This window comes from Phyllostomus hastatus, unplaced genomic scaffold, assembly GCF_019186645.2.
Source record: "Phyllostomus hastatus isolate PE091 unplaced genomic scaffold, TTU_PhHast_1.1 phas_contig_80, whole genome shotgun sequence".
Classification (NCBI taxonomy): domain Eukaryota; kingdom Metazoa; phylum Chordata; class Mammalia; order Chiroptera; family Phyllostomidae; genus Phyllostomus; species Phyllostomus hastatus.
In genome coordinates, this window is record NW_025333960.1 from 40,329,976 (window position 1) to 40,341,682 (window position 11,707).

An 11,707-nucleotide genomic window follows, 5' to 3' on the forward strand; every position below is an offset into this window, starting at 1 on the left:
AGAGGGTAAGTGGTTAGTTAGAAGTAGAATTAGATTTTCAAACTTTTTCCCCCCTTGGCAATGGAAATCTTTCTTCAAAGAAAAGCTGACAGAGGGAGCCGGCTATGTGAGGACGCCCTCGGAGCTGCTGCTGTGTCTGAGATGGGAACCGAGTCCCTGTTCTCCATACTCCCTCCCCAGTCTAAGTGGAAGCCCCAGGGGTCTTCGGGCTCTGATTAAAAACCCATTAATATGACCCAGGCATTCTGCTCTTAGGTATTTACCCAAGAGAAATGCAAACAGGTCCCCACAAAAACTTGTACACAAATGTTTAATGCAGCCTTTTGGTAGTGGTCCCAGACTGGAAGCAGTCTCAATGTCCATCAGCAGAGGAATGGATAAACAAATCATGTGTTTGTGCAGTGGAATGCTACTAGGCAACAAGAAGGGATGAAAAAACTATTGATAAGTGCAAGGAGATGAATAAATCTCAGAATAATGATGCTAGAGTGAAAAAAGCCAGGAAAAAAAATTATATATCCTGCACAACTCCATGTATATGAAGCTAGAAGATGCAAGCTAATCTACAGCAATAAAAAGCAGACCAGTGGTTGCCTGAGGATGGGGGTGTGGAGGGGGGGGAAGGGTTCCAAAGGGCATGGGGAAACTTTCAGGTGATGGAAATGTTCCATGTCTTGACTAAGGAATGGTTTATAGGTGTAGACATATATCCAAACATCACAGTGCCCATCTTAAATATGAGCAGTTTATTAAATGTTAATTATGCCTCAATAAAGTTGTAAAAGAAAAGAAGGCCATTCGATTGTTCCATGTCGAGGAGCTAGATTAGACAGCACATTGTCACCAAAGCCAGTCCTGGGACGCTGTTGTCTCCCGAGCCCTGTGGCCAGTGTGGAGCCCAACCCCGCCCTGCTAGTGCTCAGTGAGCTGGCTGGCAAGAGGCCTGAGAACTTCCCAGGAGGGCACACGACAAACCCTTTTTGCTCTTCTGCTGGTAAACAACATCGGAACCTGAGCTTTTCTATGTTGGGGAGAACGCAAGTGGGAATCTCATAGTCCGACTTGCTGTGTCCAGACCCACGGGCCTGGTCGCACTCCCATTAAAGAGCCTTTGAAAAAAATCACAACCCCCACCTTGGCCCCATCGAGTTTTACTTTTGATTAACCTTTAAATTGTCTTCTTGGAGGGTGTGCTCCCACCTGGGGCTCGCTGAGGACAAGAACCAGCGTTGTAAGGACCTGTCCCCCGGGAGCTGCTTTTCCAGGACAGTGGTCACTGTGCGGTCAGTAGATGGAGCTGGGTGCTGATTCACGGATTTTCCAAACATTGAAATAAAATGAACGAAAGGAAAAACCAACCACACTGATGCCGCCATGTGTAAAAACACAGAAGCAAGAAAGATACTTACTTACTTTCTTCTCTGCCAAGAGCCTCTCTGTGCCTGGCAGGACTCAGAAATTCACTGGGGAAGTATTTACTAATCAAGAGACAAGTTTTTGATTAGATTGTTTTAGTTTTTGCTTTTGAATCCTTTCCAGGGCCTTGTGAGTGCCTTGCGGGGGCCGGGTGCTGGGAAGTGCAGAGGAAGCTCAGAACTGAGTGAACCTCGATTCCACCAGAGATTAAAAAGGTGAAAAGAAGTGAGATGGAGGGGGCGGGGCAGGTCGGGTGCTACTTCCCGCCGGGCCTAAGACTTCCTAGGCTCTGTCTTGTCTCTCAGCTGTTAGGAACGAAAGGCCAGGCCGGGGAGACTTTTGACCAGAATCATCAGGCAAAGGAGGAAATGGGGTTTAAGTCTTAGAAAACCCTGAGGGAGAAGGGGAAATGACAGGCAAGTCCAGTGATAAAGCCAGAAATAAATGTAGAAAAAGAAATAGAGTGGACTTGAACTGGATTGGACACAATGCTGAAAGTGACAATGATTTTTTTAAAAAAGAAGTGAATAGAAACAGAACGACGTCAATTCTATACATGTACGTACAGACCGAGGGACAGCTCAGGGAGCGCGCACGCTGAGGGTGCGCGTGCCTGTCCATGCGACCTGCCTTGCACGGGGCGCAGCAGCAATGTCTAATGTGAGCGAGGAGCAAGCGAGTGGGGGGTTTGCTTTCATCTACATTGTTTAAATATTTTATAATCAACGATTCCCCAAAGACCAGTGAGTTTCCTTTTATTATTTATTTGTCAGCTTTTCTTATTGTCACAAGACATGCCCAAGGTAAAACTCACCATCTTAGCCACTTACAAGTGCGCGGCCCAAGGGCGGTGCCCTCGCATTGCTGTGCAGCCCGCACCCCACTCCGCCTCCAGAACGTCCTCATCACCCCAACGGAGCCTCCGTGCCACCTCACAGTGACATCTCCAGCCCCTGGTAACCGCCACTCCACTTTGTGAATTTGACTGTCCTAGGCGCCTCAGACACCTGGATTCAGACAACCTTTGTCCTGTGTGTCTGGCTTATTTTACTCAGAACACTGTCTTCAAGGTTCATCCACGGGGTAGCATGTGTCAGAAGTTCCTTCCCTTTTCAGATGGAATAATACTCCACTGTGTGTCTATACTACATACATTTGGCTTATCCATTCATCCACCCGTGGATATTTGAGTTCTTTCTACCTTCTGGCTGTTGTGAATCATGCTGCTATGAGCATGGGTGTGCAAACACCTCCTCAAGATCCTGCTCTCAGTTCTTTTGGGTGTATACACAAGTGAAATCACATGGTAATCCGTGTTTAAGTTTTGAGGCCAGCCATACTATTTCCACAGCTGCAGACAGGCGGCTGCAGCACTTTACACCCCCACCGGCCGTGCACTTCCTCGCCAACACTTATGTTTTCTGTCTTTTTTTACAGGAGCCATCCCGAGGGGTGTGAAGCAGTATATCGCTATGGTTTTGATTTATATTTTCTTAATGAGCACGATTTCATGTTGATCTGAGAGTTTTTAAGTAGTAAAATAGTTCAAGGATTTCAGCAATACAAAAGTAAAAATATAATGGGACACCTGGCAAACCTCATATGTGTCTTATCTCTTCAAATGTTTCCAGTTCTCAACAAACATGATACTTGCATTTTCACCTTTCACGGTGAGGCGTGCTTCTGGGTGGTGGCAAAATCGACACTGCCTCATTCCTTCCTGAGATGTCACCTTTCTACACAGGCTGTGGCCCCTGGGGCGACTTGGAGGCTACACTGCTTTCCTGTTTGGTTGGCTGGATAGGAGATGTCGGGATCGGGGACTTGAGAAGGTTGAGGAGAAATGAGAGAGAAGGAAAGTCATATCAACTAGCACCTTAGGTAGGGAAGCTACAAAGCCCTGAATAGTTCATAGCTATTTTGCTTCGAGGTAGGTTGGGAGCTGACCTGTCGGTAGGGCTGGTTGAGGCTGGAAGGCAGTGTGCAGGTGGGGACCTGCTTGCTTCCGAGCGGTGGCGGAGGCACAGTGCTGTCTGGGCTCAGACTTGCTTGGCTTGGGAAGGTCTCTGGACATGGCCCTGGAGCTGTTGCTAAACGAAAAGGGCGTGGTGGCCTGGTAGTCTTCACTCTGTTGAGCTTCCCATTTGCAGGGTGAGCTCAGCAGTTTTTTTTTTCTTCTGCCCACCCATCCCCACGTCCAGTCAACTCAGGTAAGGAGGTTTCTGATCCAGGGAAGAGCTCTATGTAGGATGCAGCCAAATTCAAAGTTAGCATTCAGACTTCCTGGCTGAGATTTGCTACCTTTGAGATCAAAAGCGCAAGCCATTTCAGTACCATGACTTGCTCTGGATGTAACTACTCTTACAAATGCTGCGCAGACTGGAAGTCCTGCGGGGTATGTCTCACCGGCACCCTTTCCTGTTGACTGTTTTCAACCCAATTCAGCCTGGTAGGGTAATATGCATTGTTTATTAGTTTAAACATAAAATAAATCCTTTTGAAATTCCCAGAAAGAGTATGTCACGGTACTAGGAGATTTCCAGTGACCTTGGGGAAGTGACCTTGGAAAGCGACTTACCCCAAGTCTTGACCCAATGGCAATCCCATTAAAAAAGCTGGGAAAGCCCACATTTGAGAGCCTCTGCCCTCCGGCGATAGACAGTCCACCAACCGGAGCAGAGCAAGGGCGATGGGCGGGGCACAGAAGGTCACCAGGGCGGGAAGTCCCGGGGGCCCAGCAACGGGCAAAACTGGGAAAACAAGGACCTTCCACAGAGGGTGACCTCTCCTCCCCACCACATCGCTGGTCCTGCAGTTGGGACCCCTGACCTTTCTTCCCTGGAGATAGCATCTAGGCCTCAGTCGTGTTTCAGCTCCAGGCCCAGAAAAGCAGCAACACCAGACAAGGGAGGCCAGGGCTGCCTCAGGCCTAGCTGCTCTGACTATTGACCCCTGCGCCCGGTGCCGACCAATCAGTGGAGACCACGCCCCTGAAAGGACACACCTGGAGAGCTGATGAATATTCGATTGAGACCCTCCCCTGAGGCCTGCCCTAAGATTCCTGCTCACAAGAGAGAAATAAAAACCCTTGGGGAACACTCCCTTCCCCTTCATCCCCCACAAGCGTGCATCTCCCAAGCTCTAAGGAACTCCCGGAGACCTGCGCCCAGGGGAACAGCAGATAGCAGCGGCTCAGCCCAGGCTCAGCCCCTGAACCTGTCTCCACGTCTCCCTTTTCTCTGACTTCCTAGGGAGCTGCAATAGCCCAGCCTAGGTCTCCCAGTTGCTTCCTCCGTGCTAAGCCCTTCCTCCTTCCACCCTCCTGAGGGTGCTTGTGCTGCGGCCAGTAAATTCTTGATTCACTGCATTTTGTCTCTTTGACTGAAATCTTGCCCTTATGGAGACAGGAACCAAGGTCTCGTCATCCCGGCGGTAACTACCGTTCCTTCTGTGGGGACTGTCATTTCTACCTGGCACATCTGCCTTTCAACATGGGGTCAGCCATCATCTTCTTTGCAAAACCTTTTTGGGCTCCCCTACGCCTATGGAAACTCCCCCTCTGGGCTTGCTCAGCACCTTGAAGCACTTAGTGCACCCACGGCGGGGCGGGGGGGGGGGGGTCAGTGTAGACATTCCCTCTCTCCTATTAGCTTAAAATCTTGCAAAGTGCCTGGTACACAATAGACCCTCAGGAACCCAGGAAGCATTTTTACTTCGTACTGTGGATTCTGAACCAGGCTGGACCAGACACCACTGTTCTTAATCTTCCTTTCTTTCTAGCACAGCGGGCCGGGAAAGGACAGGACCGCAGAAGAGATCCATGCTGCTCCTGTCCCTGGTCCTGATGAGGATGCTGCTCTTCAGCTCTTTCGCTTTCCGTGGTCAGAGGGGAAGTGTGGCTTTTATACTGAGAAAAGCCACAGGCCTAAGGTTCTAGGCGTTTTCCCAGAAACTGGAACCCGCCTGCAGGATAGCATCCTGCCGAGCTCCTCCGGGGGAACCAGTCTTTGCGCTTTGTGGGGGCTTCCTGATGCTGGGAAACCATGCATTCCCTGGTGCCAGGGCCAGACCTGGGCTGGAGATGGGAAGGGGCTGACGAACAGCTGAAGTACGGACTCCTTCCCTGTTTAGCTTATGGGAGTGGAGGTGGGGGTGGGGGTGAACAGCTATTTGGAATGCCTGCTGGGTGCTTGCCCCGCTAACCTCCCCCATCTTCCCAGCTACTGTGCCTTCCGAATACCAGGACGCAACAACTTTGGGCCTTGTTTGGTTGTCTTCTAATGAGTTTGCTTGAGTGTAAAGGACTAAGTTTCTCTCTCTCATCCTCTTCCTCTCTCTCTGCATTTGGATCAGAGATTCTGCAAAAACTTTGAACCAAATCCAGTGGTCGCTTGAAGTAGTTTGGGTTCAACCATTGCTAATCTTTAAATCTTTAGTCTAACTTCTTGGTATGCCTTTCCTGTATTTATCATTTTTAAAAACTATCAGAACAGTGTAACCATATGGCAGAAAGTTGGAGAACAGAGAGGAAAAAATTAGTCATAATCCCATCATTGTAACACAGCTATTTGGATGTTTTTTCCCCTGGGCCAAGGTCTCCACTGAGCTAATGTCAGAGAGAATGTAAGACACTGGGAGACACCCTGGGTTTTCTCTCCTTCACTATTGTGCCGTAAGCAGTTTTCGTCTGGAGCCGTGTGGCCAGCATAACCCACTGTAGCATCTGAAGAATATTAAAGAATGGAATTCCATGAAAACTGTTCCCTACTTACTTTGTTTTAAATTTTCACTTCTAGCACAGCTGCTCTTTAAAAATAAAAATATTGGCTTTGTTTCCCCTCAGCCAGCTGTGAATGTCCTATTTACCTGTCTTCATCCTGGATCTTGGTGACGAGGTCCCTGGAGAGTCTCCACCTCTCCGGGGCTCTGCCTTGGCACAGAGGTTGTTCCCCAGTGCACTCACCTTACAGGAGTTCAAGCCTGACCTCCAGGCATCACTCCCCTTGTGTCACAATGGCAGAAATGGCAGAGCCACGGAGGCAGGGCAGCCTGGGAAAGGGCCGGCAAGCCTGTGGAGTCAACTCGGGTCATTTGAAATGGTTCTGGATCAGTGGCAGGGAAAGGAAGTGTAGCCGTCTGCAAGGGTCCAGGCGGGTGGGTGATGGTTTTGCCAAGGTCCTTGAAGAAGAAATGGAAGAATAATTAATGGTCCCAGAGAAACCTTGAGTAACAATTACAGGAACTGATAAAGGGCGTGTGTACATAGAACCATAGCGAGCATAAGTTTTGGAAAATTTAAGGGATTTTCAAAAGTAATTTTTATTTAATTTCCTACTTTCACTCTGACTTTAGGACAAGGTGTGGCTTCCTGGCTGTGGGGGTAACTAGTCTGGCCGGTCTTCCGGCACGTGTCACGTTCTCTCAGTAACTTCCCGGAATGGGAAGTAGAGGCAATGTGGTCTCCCCCACCTCTCCCCACTTTCTCCTGGGCAGCATGTTACAACAAAAGCAAGTCACAGGCCAAGCTCTGCCCAGAGGCATCCTGAGTAAAAGCAATCATGTGATCTGCTCCTGTACAGTCAGGGACGTCCCCCCACACAAGTGTGTGTGTAGCCCCTTGTATGACATGCTCACTGAGAGGTGGGTGGATGGTAGGATCGGCCGGCGTATGGTGAGTCAGGCGGCAGAGCCCTCCACGAAGTGGGCCTGTCCTCTCGTGTGGCCCGCACCAGCTGCCCGGAGCCTGCAGGTGGAAAAGCAGGCTGGGCATAAGTATGGCAGCTGGCAGTGCCTACATCTCTGTCCACAGGGTGAGGCAAAAGTAGGGTGTGTATGTTTGTAGGGAAAATAATACGATAATTAATAAATAACAATGCAAGAACAGACTCTGTGTTTTGCGCAACCTCCTTTTGTCCCACCCTGTTTGATTTTGGGAAAAAAAGTCTGCAAGTTGAGAGGCTCTTACTTTCTCCTTGTTACTTGCAAAGGAGTGACTCTGGACCCTTTCCAGCAGTGGGGCGTGGCTGATCCGCTGATCCGTGGGATCACTGCCCCTTAACAGTATTTCCGCCTCTGACTCACCCACCTCCACACCCTCAGTCCAGAGTAGTTGTCACCCGGGGGTGGACGCCCAGGGGCCACTTCCCTGGGCCATTTCACTTTCATCTCAGTGACTCCTGTTTGTATCACCTGATTCTCATCTAGAAACTGTGACAAAGCATTTTCCATGTGATTCTTGCATTAACAGAGTAGAAGGTAAGACAGGTGCAAGATATTACTTATTGATTTTAGGGAGAGGAAGGGAGAGAGAGAGAGACATCCATGTGAGAGAGAAACATTGATTGGTTGCTTCCCATACATGCCCCAACTAGGGATGAAACCCTCAACCTAGGTGTGTGCCCTGACTGGGAATTGAACCCAAAACCTTTTGGTGTATGGGATGATGCTCCAACCAACTGAGCCACCTGGCCAGGGTGGTATAACTTTCACTGGAGGAAAAACAGGACTTAGAGCAGGAGATGGAACCAGGCCTAGAGTCCAAGTCAGGAAACCCCAGGCAGGAGCTCTTCCCCCACCTTGAGTGTCTGGGTGAAGGCTGCGGGCTCGGGAGCTGCCCGCCCCTCCTGGCCTGCAGCGCCTGGGCCTCATCTGTGCTGCGTCTCCAGGGCCCGCACAGGCACACTTGCTCCCAGGCATTCGACTCCACGCTCAGAAAGGCCCACGCTTGGGTTAATACTCTGTTGCCCCCATCTTTAAATCCTTAACAACAATTTTTACCTGAAAAAATTATTATAGTAAAATACACAGAGCACAACATTAAGCACTTTAGCCATGGGTTAAGTGCACAGTTCAGCAGCGCTAGGCACGTTCACAATGTCGCACAATCATCACCACTGCACACGTCTGGGACCCTTTCTCTGCCCCAGACAGACACTCCCCGCCCAGTCGCTCCCACCCTCCCTGGCCCTGAGCGCCCAGTAAGCTCCCTGTCACCTTCTGTCTCTAAGAATCTGACTGTGCTGGGAACGTCACGTAAGTAGAATAACCCAGTATTTGTCCTTTTGTGTCTGGCCCATTTCACGTGGCACCATGTCCTCAGGGTGCGTCCACGCTGTGGCACGTGCCGGTTTCCCTGCTCTCTGAGACTGAACACCTTCCCCGCATGCCCGCACCTTCCGCTCACCCGGGCCTTCACCGGGGGACACTCGGTGGCTTGCGCCTCCTGACTGCCGTGAGAAACGCTGCTGTGATCACGGGGGTGCCGCTGCTCTCGGTTTTTAATTATCAAAAAAAAGTGAGGAACATTAAGAATATGTAGAATCTGGTAGACAAAAACTTTAAAACCCAAGGCCAATGAGGAGAAACGAGCAAAAAGGGTCCTGGGTGGTAAACACGTAGGGAACCTCTCTGTTCAAGGACAAAGTTGTTTCCTGGGTGATTTTCTTCCTTGTTGTGCGTCTGTATCATCATCCTGTCGGTCTTTAACTCATTGTCGGACGCCTCGTGGCTTTGGTGGGGGAAAGAAACACTACATTCAATGTACCCACCGACTACAAATGTGTCTCAATTTCAGACACACTCGAGGTGGATAATCATCAAAGGTGGGTGACGGGTATGTGGACAGATTCACTGTATGATTTTCTTTTAATGTTTGAAATTTTAATAAGACAATTGAAAACAACTTGAAAATTTTTAAAAGTGTACCTTGAAGTGGAGGAAAGAGGGCCCATTCTCCCTCCTGACCTAACCCACCTTCCCCGGCCCAGACTCCATCCCGGGGCTGGAAGTTCGAGACTTGGTTCACACCCCGGGTCCTGACCGTGTGCGGTGGTCCCCGCCGGCCTCGCCCCTCCTGACCGGGCACCCTGTGCCGAAATGAATTCTAGTAAAACTGACATTCTGGATGGAGACCCAGGGAGGAGAGGAGGGGGGATTCCCCAGACGGGCCCCTGGGGCGCTCTCCTGTCCCCTGGAGGGCCAGCAGGAGCCCAAGCTGTGGGGGGAGGGGGCTGGGCTGTAAACGGATGCTCCCTTCAATCCCCACCCCCACTTCTTTATATTAGGAATTTTAACAAGAGAAGGAACAGTAATCCAGATAGCAGTACTCTGCCAACCTCTCATGTAATCTGGGAACATCTGCTTGAGAAGCCACACACTGCGGGGTGAGTCACTGGGGTCGGGCCTCGCATTGGCTGGGAGGATCTCCTGATGCCGGGAAAGTCGTCTTTCTCCTATTGGAAGGCAGCAGACTGAAGGCCGCTCACAACCTCTCAGCTCGGGTGATGCTGGAGCACGTTGCCAACACCGTGGCCTCCCCACGTCTCCTCCGCCCCTGGCAGTGTGCATGGCTTCCCGAAAACTGCGAAGTTTGGAGGAAGTTAGGAAAATGAGAGACAGCCACAGGACAGCCAACAGAATGTGCATGTGAGTGCCTGCCCCTTGAGGAGCTGGCCTCGAGGCCGGCACCTGGTTTAAGTGAGCTCACTGGTCGATTCCCAGGACGTCAGTCCTGATGTGATTGAAGCTGTGTGATGGCTTTTTAACCCTGCAGTAAAAATCTCACTTTTCCATAGTAGCAGCTCGTTTCTGGTTCGGATCTTAAGACATGAGCCTGGCAAGTGGGTGCCAAAGAGGTTTAAGGAGGGTGGGGTCCTGTGTGAAAACTGTGGAGTCAACCGCTGTGACCTCAGGGTCTGAAATGCTGGTAGGTCGGATCTGCTGGTTCTCCGTGCAACCGTCTAGAAAGGGGCCAGACACAGGCTCACATTGAAGGGCCAGCTCCGAGCCAACCCTGCTGCCCTCCATCTCTGCTGGTCACCTCCCTCTGGTTACCATGGACACACCTTTTCCATTTTCTGGAAACATAGTTGAGAAAAAGAGTAAAGAAGCCACCTCTGGTATCTTTGCACGCAGTGTATTTGGGGCCACATAGAATGTCCACAGGCTTAGTGAAAGGGCATGGAGGGACCACACCAAGTCTCACAGTGTCAGAAACAAAACCACAATAGCTGGCGGCTGCTGCTGCTGCTTCTTCTTTTTCTTTTCCTTTTCCTTCGTCTTTGTCTTAACAGATTCCAATCTTTGTGCTGAACTCACATGGATTATACTTCATTTACTCCTCACCACAGGTGACCTGAGATGGTGTCCTACTTTGACAGATGGAAGCAGGTCAAACAGCTTGTCCAAGGTCAAATGTACTGTACATGGCAGAGTTGACATTCATGCTCAGCCCTGTCTGAGCCCCGGGCCCATGTTGTGACACGAAGTTAGACCCCTGGAAGGACTGGAGAGCACCTTCTCGGGCCTCTCAGTACTCAGAGATGCTGAGGCTCTGGGTTCTTAGGGACTTGCTCACGGTCATGCAATTAGTTAATGAAAGAGCCCCTGTCTCCTCAGCCAGGGTGGTGAGGCTGATAGAGCTCGTGCTGACTGGGTAACCTTAGGCAAGCTGATTGATATCTCAGAACTGCCGAATCCCCCTCTGGAGAATCAGCATGAACCCCACCTCATGGTTTGCAGTGAAGAGTAGATGCAGCAGTGTATGCAAAGCTCCCAGTGTTGAATCTGGCACTCCTGGGGACTTTATAACACTGTTACTACTAATACTACTACTATTACTATTATTTACTCTGGCAATGGTACCATCCTATGTTACTATCAAAGTTTGTCCTTGTTTGCTAAAATAATAAGTAATCCTGTTTCCTTGGCTGGAGAGGGAGAGAGCCGGGCACAGGGCAGAGCCTGGTGTGTCTTTATGCTTATCTGGCTCATTATTAGACTCCAAGGTCGGGTTCCGAGAACTGGGCTGAGACCTGGCCCAGAGTGGACCACTGTGAGTGAGGGGCCAGCAGTACTGTGGCCGGTGTACTGGCTTGCTCAGGACTGGGGCGTTTCCTGGGCTGTGGGACTTACAGTCCTAAAACCAGGACGAGCCTGAACTGGTTTCCTACCCACGATGGCAGCAATTCTGAGCCAGGTTGAAAACCCTCGGGGAATTCTGGGCATTTTGGGGGCACCCTGACCTGTTGGAACCCACAGGGGTGTGCCAAGAGTGGAGGTGGCTGGAAATTTGCCCAGCCTGCTTGGCAGAAGTTTTTCCATTCTGGCCAAGAGTAAAGCAAAATTCCCCTTACTCTTTTGAATGAGGCTTCAGACAGGTGACTTAACTGTGGGACAATCCCAGGGCTGTTGGAGGGTGCAGAGGATGAGCCGAGGGAGTGCCCCCCCGCCACCCCGAGCTGCTCCGCCCAGCCAGCCAACCAGAGCGAGGCAGCTGCAGGGAGAACCCCCA